The sequence below is a fragment of the Furipterus horrens genome, unplaced genomic scaffold (assembly GCF_987537825.1).
Source record: "Furipterus horrens unplaced genomic scaffold, mFurHor1.1.pri manual_scaffold_1, whole genome shotgun sequence".
NCBI classification, from domain to species: Eukaryota; Metazoa; Chordata; class Mammalia; order Chiroptera; family Furipteridae; genus Furipterus; species Furipterus horrens.
The window spans coordinates 216,353,066-216,361,854 of NW_028327171.1; the positions used below are offsets into that span (position 1 = coordinate 216,353,066).

At 56.3% G+C, this 8,789-nt stretch overlaps 1 long non-coding RNA gene across 1 annotated transcript; it reads right to left on the reverse strand.

Moving 5' to 3' along the window:
- Positions 1–4,871: 4,871 nt before the first annotated feature.
- Positions 4,872–8,081, reverse strand: LOC150022837 (uncharacterized). The gene is made up of 3 exons (XR_016509714.1): positions 7,954–8,081; positions 7,370–7,465; positions 4,872–5,133 (listed from the first exon to the last, which is right to left on the reverse strand). It is a non-coding gene; the product is annotated as an uncharacterized LOC150022837 (long non-coding RNA).
- Positions 8,082–8,789: the final 708 nt, after the last annotated feature.

The following is an 8,789-nucleotide window of genomic DNA, read 5'->3' on the forward strand; positions in this document are numbered from 1 at the left end:
GTGCACATACAGTTATTGTATTTTAAGTTAAAAGACTGAAGATACGTATGTCCATTGGCTGTCCACTGCAGAAGAAGAGACCATATAAAAATCACTTCCAGATTTATTATAGATTTAAATGTTAAAGGTGAACAATGACGAATGTAGAAAGTCATCTTCATGAGCATGAAGCCGGCAGAACTCGCAAGCAGAATACAGAGGGTACCGAACCATAAAGAAGAAGAAGAAGAAGAAGAAGAAGAAGAAGAATATCTGCATAACATCGAGCACAGTGAGGAGGGTGGGAACGCAAGCCGCGGAGAGGAAGGACACGCTTGCATCGCCGCCGTCCGCACGGGCTCCCGCCCCCGAGTGCGTGCAGAGCTGCTGAAACTCCCTTTGTAGAAAAGGAGTAGCTTCGCAGGGAAGCGGGCGAGCGGTGGGGAGAGGCGTCCGCAGACGAGGCTGCCCGGATGGCGGGTCCGCGCGGGAAGAGCCGAACGGAGCGGGCTGGGAGGACACGTGTGGGTGGGACGGCGCTGGAGCTACCAGTGCGCTCAGGCAGGCGGGGTGTTGACGGCGCCCCCACCTGGCAAAACCACATCTACTGCAGCCGATCGCGGGGGGGGGGGGGGCGGCCACCCTTAGGCACGCGCCCTGCAGAAGTGGGCGCGCGTGTGCACCGGAGGACGCACTCCCAAGGGCGCCTGGCTGCAGGGTCTGTAACAGCCCAAAGCTGGACGTTACCGGAACGGTCAGCGGGGGTGCACGGTGAGCAAATAAGCTGTTATAGCCACACCAGAGCGCCCCACACCCCACGAGGACGAGCAGCCGGACGCGGCGGCGTGGGCGCATCTCAGAGGCTCAAGGTTGAGGACAAAAGCCTAGCTCCGTGGACAGATGTTCGATTCCATTTATACCAAACTCAGAAACGGGCAAGCCTAACCTGTGGTCCTGGCTGTCACCCTGAGCCGTCACCCCGCGGCCGGTGCCACAGGTGTGTTCAGTTTGTGAAAAGTCATGCCCTTGGTGCTCGTACACCTGTTCGTGTGTGTTGTACTTAAACATTTGTTTTTAAAAAATGTAAGCATTGGAAGGTATGTAAATGTAACAGCCACTGAGTTCTAGATGCTTCTTCTTTCTCCCGTGTGTCCATGTTTTCTAAAATGAGGGCCTGTTACTTCTACAGCAAAACACTTTGGGTTTTGATTTGGGTTTTGCTTGTCTTTCCATCAGTCAGCCTTACTTTGCCTGAACAAGCCCTGTGGTCTGTCACCGCTTCTGGGAAAGGGTGGCCTCGGGGGTGGGGAGCCTGGGAGCGGGTGCCTGTTCCCAGAAGTGGCCCATCTGAAGCCAGAACTTCAGCGGCACGGGCAGGTTTGCAGACGCTCACGCGGCCTGGTGTGTCTCCCAGCCGCCGCCTCTCCCAGCCCAGGCTCTGACCACGCTGCAGCACGTCCCCGAAGGCCAGAAGGGCATCTTCTTCACTCGCTTCTGCTCTGAAGGAGGGGCCCTGAGCTGCCCTTTAGGCACCAGGAAGTGGGGAGGAGAATCAGGTAGAGGAGGTTTGTAAATCTATTCCCAACATGGCTCGTTTCAAAGGAAAAGGGGAGCCATGCCGGCGCCGCTGCGGCTGATACAGGCGGTCAGTTCTGCGGTCAGTTCTGTGTCCCATCTGTGCCCCGGGCAGCTGCGCACCTTGCCTAACATACCCTGTTAGCCACGGCCTTTCGGTCCCAGGTACAGGCTGACTCAATGGGCTGGACCCGCAGGGGTGACGGTCACGGGGCCCGGCAGAAAAGCACAGGGTGCGGTCCGCTGCGCGGGCGCGCTTTGGCCTGGACCCTGCCTCCCTGGCTCCGCCGTCTCCTCAGCCCCGCCCACTCGTGTTCACCACTCCCCCCACCTGCGAGCCCAAGGGGGCAGCAGACCCACGTCTGTGTACCTGCTTCCTCATTCGAGTCCCACCAAGGCCTGAGTTTCCGGCTGGTGGAAGCCCCGGGAGCCAGCCTGGGGCACCAGGAGAGCGGCCGGCGCGAATGGCCTGGTTGGCCTGACCCACCCACTGGGCTGGGGGGCAGGGGCACGTACTGCCCTGGAGCTGGGGATGGAGTCCCTGCAGCCCAGACTGCTGACCAGGGAGGGAGGCGGAGGGAGGCTGGGGGTCCCGTTTCCCCCCGACCTGTGCCAGGAAGGAGGGGGAAAAGCGGTTGTCTAAGTCCAAGCTTCTCCCAGCTCAGATGTGGGGTTTACCCACTTCAAAAAGACGGAAAGAAAGGTCACAGTAGAATCTCTTCCGTCTCCAAAACCCTCCCAGACTCCTTTTAAGAAAACTAAGCTGACCACCTACCTGCGTGGGGCCGGCCCTCTGGGAAGTCCTGGAATAGAAACGTGGGAAGGGTGGGCTGCTTGACCGGGGGCTTCCGCTTCGGGTCTGGCCCGGCCCTCAGCCCCTCTGTCCCAGGGGAAGGGCTCAGAGGCAGGCGCAGCGGGTGCGCGGCTCGCTGTCCCGGTGGGCAGCGGAGGGGCTGCCTCGGTGCCTCTGGCTGGGCAGAGGGTGGGCACCCCCTGGCCACGGTCTGCTGAGGCCTGGCCTGCGCTCTGGCTCCTGCCAGCATGTTCGAATGGGCGGGGCCGCGTGGTCCCAGAGGATGGAGCAACTTGGGGCGTCCGCAGGCCGCCGTCTGCAGCTGCTCTCGGAAGGATCGCCCAGCCGCCTGTCCTGGGGGGGGGTGGGGAGGCAGGTGTGAGCCGTCGTGGCCCGGGCACGGCAGGAATCGGTTTCCGTGGGAGGGGTGGCTTTGTGCAGCTGCCTCTGACCGTCCCCTCCAGTGAGCTCTTCTTTCTGAAACATAACCTCGTCCTAGGTCTGGGCAAAACCACCCAGATGAGCTCAGGAGAGCCCCCCCATTCAGGCCAACTCCTCCCTTTTCATGTGAAGAAAGCCCTTCGAGGGCTGTAGACGTAAGCCAGGCAGTTGCCGAGCTAATAGAAACCAGAGCAGAGGATCCAACCGAGAGCCCTGGCTGGGACTCATTACCACCTTCGGAGGGACCCCGGGCCCGCTCCTATCTTGCCTTGGATCGGTCACGACAGGGTGTTTACAAAGGGCTCAGCACAAGAGATAACACATTATCACTCCTTCCCACCCTCGTCTGGTGGAAGCAGGTTTACTAAGAAGGTTATTAAATCTCAACTCCCAACGGGGGAGGAAACCCAGACTCCTGGAAACTTCTCCCACTCAGTTCACAGCCCTGCACAGCTGGGGTGTCTAAGGAAGGTCAGAAAGCGGGGTCTCGGACCGCGTCGCCACTGGAAGGGTGAGCCGTGCGGGGCAAGGGACAAGGTTCGTGTCTCCAAAGGGAGCCCGGTCCCTGCGGGAACGACGTTCTGGAAGGACAGCCACGCTCTCCTGCGGGCACCCTGGGTTGGCTGTGGCGCAGCCCAGCCAGAGCGCCCAGAAGACCGGGTGCTGTCTGTATGTGACGAGGCTCCAGGAGGGTGGAGGGTTCCTCCAACACGTGGGGCTCAGATTCCCCTTCAGGCTGAGAAGAGTGTGGCCGGCTGCCAGATGTGGGGTGACAGCTCACCCTCGCTTTTGAGCGAGGGCCTGGTTGATCTTGGGGTGGCCCCAGCCAGTGACTAAGCAGGACTGTGGTACGAGGGCCTGGACGTTTCCGCCCGCACAGGACGCCCCCGGGGGCCCGCCGTCAGGTGGGCGGGGAAGGGACTCGCAGCTCTGAGCCGCGGCTGATGGCCCCTGCTGACCGGGCTTCTTCCCCTTCCTGCCAAAGCCGCTGTCCCCAACCAACCATGTGCCCTTCGAACTCAGTCTCTGCATTTGCTTCCCAGAGGGTCCGACTGACACGTCACACACCCCGATCCCCACAGCCCACGCTCTCGTACATCCTGTTCTCCCGGCCCCTCCCTGCGAGGCATTCGGCTAAGGAAGGGGGTCCGCGGCGGGCTGCGGCCTGGGCTCTTTGAAGAGCAGCAGGAGCGGTTTGGAGAGTTGGCAGGAGGGGCACCCTCTTAGACTCTGGCCCTAACCAGCTTCTCAGCCGCCGTATGGATTCACAGAGACCGTCAGCTGAGGGTGAGGTCAGGGGGCGGAACAGTGCCCCAGGCATGTCCCCTTAACAGGGCTCCCCTGAAAACACTCTGTCCAGTCCAAGGAGGGCACACGGGGTCTGTGACAAGCCCTGCTGAGGGCAGAGACGTACCCCGAGTTTCACAGCCCAGGAGTACCAGACCGAGCCAAAGACCCAAGGCTGGTCCTCATCTGACCACACCCTGAAGGATGAAGAAGACGCCTGTCATCTCCCAGTCTGCTGACCCGGCTGCAGACACGGCCGTCGCAACGCCCTCCTGCGATGGCGCCCACTGACCGGCCCCTGCACCCGCCGGAGACAGCGGTGCTTGTCCGGCAGGCCTGCCAGCCAGGGCTATGCTGGCTGATGGACCCCACCTCCCACCTCTGTGCGGGCAGCAGTGTGGTTTCCTGCAGCTTGGCTTGTAAAAGGCCTCCAGCTGCCACATTCTCTGAGATGTGCCCTCCCGGTTTCTTTCTTTATCTGTCAGCATAAAGCACCCAGCACCTCTAAGGGATGTTTGGGGAACTTAGTTCATTTTTCAAAACGTTATGTGAAATTTTAGAGGGTTTTTAATTTGAAATTCAATACACAAGGGCCATTAAACCAGGTTCCCCTGGCCTTTGCGCTGACTGTGGCCCGGCTCTCACAGAGTGCCTGACCCTAACGTGGGCGTCTTGAGCGTGAGCCCCCAAAAGAACACAGAGTCTCACCTCGCCCCTCACTGACGTGTTTGCAAGTCTGTGATCTGGCGTGTTGCACTATAAAAATATGTTTCCAACCCAGAAAATAATGGTTTTGTTTTATTTTTATAGTGGGTGGGTTGCAGAGAGCCAGAAGGAAATTCTGTTGTCTGGATTGCTTATTTCGCTTGGAAGGGAGAGGTGCCTGTCCAATGGCCGTCCTCGACAGCGTTCAAAGCCAAGAACAAGCAGGGCCAAGTTCACAAGGGCAAGTATTTCAAAAAGCAGTATTCAGCAAATTATGTTCAGGAAGAATGCCTACTACCGCTGTAATTATTTATTAGGGCTTGGAGTCTTGGCCGTGGTAACATTATAATAACCTAGGAAAGAGAATAAAGTGAACACATATGAGGAAAGGAGAAAAATACTCTTCACAGATAATACCTGTCATATAAAACCAGCTTAATTATGTGACTTTCAAGGACAAATACGTAAAAACAATAGCATGTCAGTATAGATTCCATCCAAAATAGTATTTAAAAATATCATAGACATAGAAGTGATTTTGAGAAAATATGTAACATAAAAATAAAACCCCAAAGTTCTATCAGAAACCATGAAGATGATTTATTTGAGGGCAGACGAATACTTCTAGATGTAAAGATGAATAAGTCAAACAGAATTTTTATACATTTGGCCAAAATCGTTCAAAATTTATCTGAAAGAGCAATTGGCTTAGACTTCCATAAGACAGTCTCAAAAATAAGATTAATGGGGGGAAATGTTTATTGTCCTAGCAGATCTTAAAATACATTTCAAGAGAAACATTAATTAAAACATTAAAACTTTGGCTTCAACCCCAAGACAGAAATAAAAGGAATACACTGTGTGCGCTTTGAGTTCAGGGCCATCACGGACAGACACGCAGTCGGTCACGCGAGCCATTTTCCACTCTCCAACAGCCTCATTTAACTCACGGGAAAGAAAATAGGTAAACTAGCTTGAATCATGTATTTTGTTTAACCCAATGCACCAAAAGTGTTATCACTTCATGGGATCCATCTGGAAAGATGAAGAGATACTTTACATTTCTTGGACTGTCTTTGACATTTGGGTTCCTCACGCTTCCCAGGCTCAGCGGCCACAGCGGCCCCCACAGCGTGGTGGCGTGGATCGTGTGGCTGTGCGTTTTGTGTGTGATTGAACAAGTGTCAGGACAGCAGCCTCGATAGGTGGCGTGGTGCTGGCCTATACCCCTAGGACTGTAACACAATGAAACCAGGCCGCAGGCCACCTGCGCAATCGATCCAGGTGGAGTTGGTTATGAATGACTTTTAAGGACTAGATAAGCCAGCAGTGAGGTGAACAATGTCATGACTTGGGGACCTGGGTGGGAGACCTACCAGTTCCGTGATGAAATGGCCTGAGGAGGAAGGGAAGAAGGCAGGTGGTGGTGGGGGGAGGGGTACAGGCACAGGGAAGATGGGGGACCCCAGGAGGCAGATCCCGGGGAAGGCTGCCCGGACTCTGAGACCCACCCATCGAGAGGCAGAGAGGCGATTCCCAGGCTGACTCAGACAGCCGTGAGGACGCATGAGGCTGTGGAGCACAAGCATCCAGGAGCCGGTCCAACTTAAAGTCCAGAAGGGTGTTGACCCGCGTTGGGTCATCTGTCCGCAGTGGACGGGCCTCATCCACCCATGGAAGCCCCACCCAACAGCAACGGAGCTGTGCCCAGGGAGAAGGGCTTCCAGAAGTCAAGGTGGCCCCCAAACTCTCAGGGTTTCATGGGGCTCCAGTCCTAGCGGCCACAGGTGCACTGCTGGGTAAGAACAAGGTGGGAGGTGAGTGCTTTGGACAGGCAGCCTTGGGCATGGAGGATGCTACTGGGGGCGGAACTGCATCCCCCAAATCCATGTGTTCACGTCCTAACCCTCAGCACCTGGAAACGTGCTGTGTTTGGAAACAGAGTCTTTAGACAGGCAATGAAGTTACTATGAGGTTATTCAGATGGCCTAATCCCATAGGACTGGAGTCCTGGTAAGAGGAGATGGTTAGGACGCAGACAGACGGAGGGACGCCCACATGAGGACACGGGGAGCCGGTGGCCATCTACACGCCAAAGAGAAGGACCTCATGCAGAACCAGCTCAGCTCCCTCCCACCCCTGGATCTTGGACACCAGCCTCCAGAACTGTGAGAAAACAAACGTCTGCTGTTGAAGCCCCCGGGCTGTGGTCCTTGGTTACGGCAGCCCGAGCCAAGTGGCGCAGACGCAGAAATGAGGACGGGCCGGGAGGGCACGGGAACCCCATCTCCACGCCTCGTGGAAGCTGCACGTCCTCCTGAGGACTCACGGGAACCAGGGAGCCTGCTTGGGGGGACCCCACGCAGGACGCAAGCTGGGACCCACAGCAACACGGTTTCTGAGCGAGGGTCCCAAATACTGCGTGGGGCATGCTTAGTCTAAAAATCATTTGTTTATCTGAAATCCAACTCAACCGGCCATCTTGTGTTTTTACCAGCAGGGCCAGCAGGAGGGGCAGGGACAGGAGAGGAAGAGGGGCTGGGGCGGGTGCAGGCCGACAGAGGAGGGGAGGAGAGGGGGAGCGCTCACCAGACTAACCCAAGCAGGGAACTTTCCAGAGCTGGAAGCAAAGAATGGAATCACAATGAAGCAGCAAACAGCTTTCACGGCATCAGTGTTTCTGAACTGAAATGGAAAAAAGAAAAGGAACAATAATAGACTTGGAGAACCATTCCAACCATACAAAAGAGTTGATATAAATATAAACCATTCATTCCGGCTTGGAAGAAAACCGTCAGACTCTCGGGAGGCAAACGAGAAGGGAATGCGTTTGAATAATTTGCACAAAAGGGGCACAGGCACCAACCAGTTTGAAAAAGCATTCTGTCTTTTTAAGAATTTTAAATGCAATTTTTAAAAAATTAAGCACTGCCTTTCACCTCTTTAAATGGGAACTTTACAGAAGCACGCACCTACCGCCCTTTCCGAGGGTGCCAGTGGGGTTCAGCCGCGGTCGCCCTTCCTGGCGGCGGGAACCACTTGGCACCACGCGCCCCCTGGCTGCCCGTTCCTGCTTCCATCCCGAGGGCAATAATGTGAAGGAAGGCAGGAAGGAAGAAAATGGCAGGCGCTAGGGCGTTATTCCATCGCCATAACTCTAAAGCGATGCGTACCTGTGAACAATGACTGGCTGGAACGTGGTCAGATAAACGCATTCGGCGCGAGTCCACTCCTCCGGGAAGCTTCCCCCCGAGGCCCGGGCGAGCACACTCTGCTTTTACAAGAACACGCTTTGCGGTGAGAAGCCGCACACAAGGGTTATTGAGGGAGGCGCGCCTCGTGGGAATTCCACCCGACTCGTTACGGGAGAGTTCGGAGCCGGTCGGCGCTGGAGGCTTCTGGAAAGTTTCCACGTGACTTCCTTGCGACTTGCCGTCTGTGTTCGCAGGGCTGTTGCTGGCTGCTTAGGTCTTTTAAACAGCTACTCGGAAGCTCTGGAAGATTCTTCTCTGGCCAAAGGTTCGATAGACTACGGGCTGCTGCAAACAAAGAAGACCTGCCCCTGAACGAGAGCGTCGCGCTTACGCCGTCAGCTCCTTAACTGGGATGGTGGTGCCTCTGCCACGCGTCACACGCCTTCTGTCAGCCCGCGGCCCGCACCGCGGTGACCTGCTGTGCTGTCTGCTGCCACCGCACACTGCCAGCACCTAGCCGGGGACACGGTCTGCGGGAATGTCCCGGACGTCTCAGTACTGGTTCTGGAATAGGTGACACTGGTCATTGAGTTAGAGGGACAAAGACACTTCACTCAGCACATTCTGACAGTTGACCAAAGGGACACCATTATTGCTCAGCGGTGGGGGGGTCCCTTAAACACGAAGACGTCATGTTAACATCACAAAGTGTGTGGCTGCCCGGGTGTCACAACGCTGTTCTCCCTGACACCACCTGTGTGCAGTCAGCGCGGCTGCTGTAACGAAGGGCCCCAGACTGGGTGTCTTCACAGCAC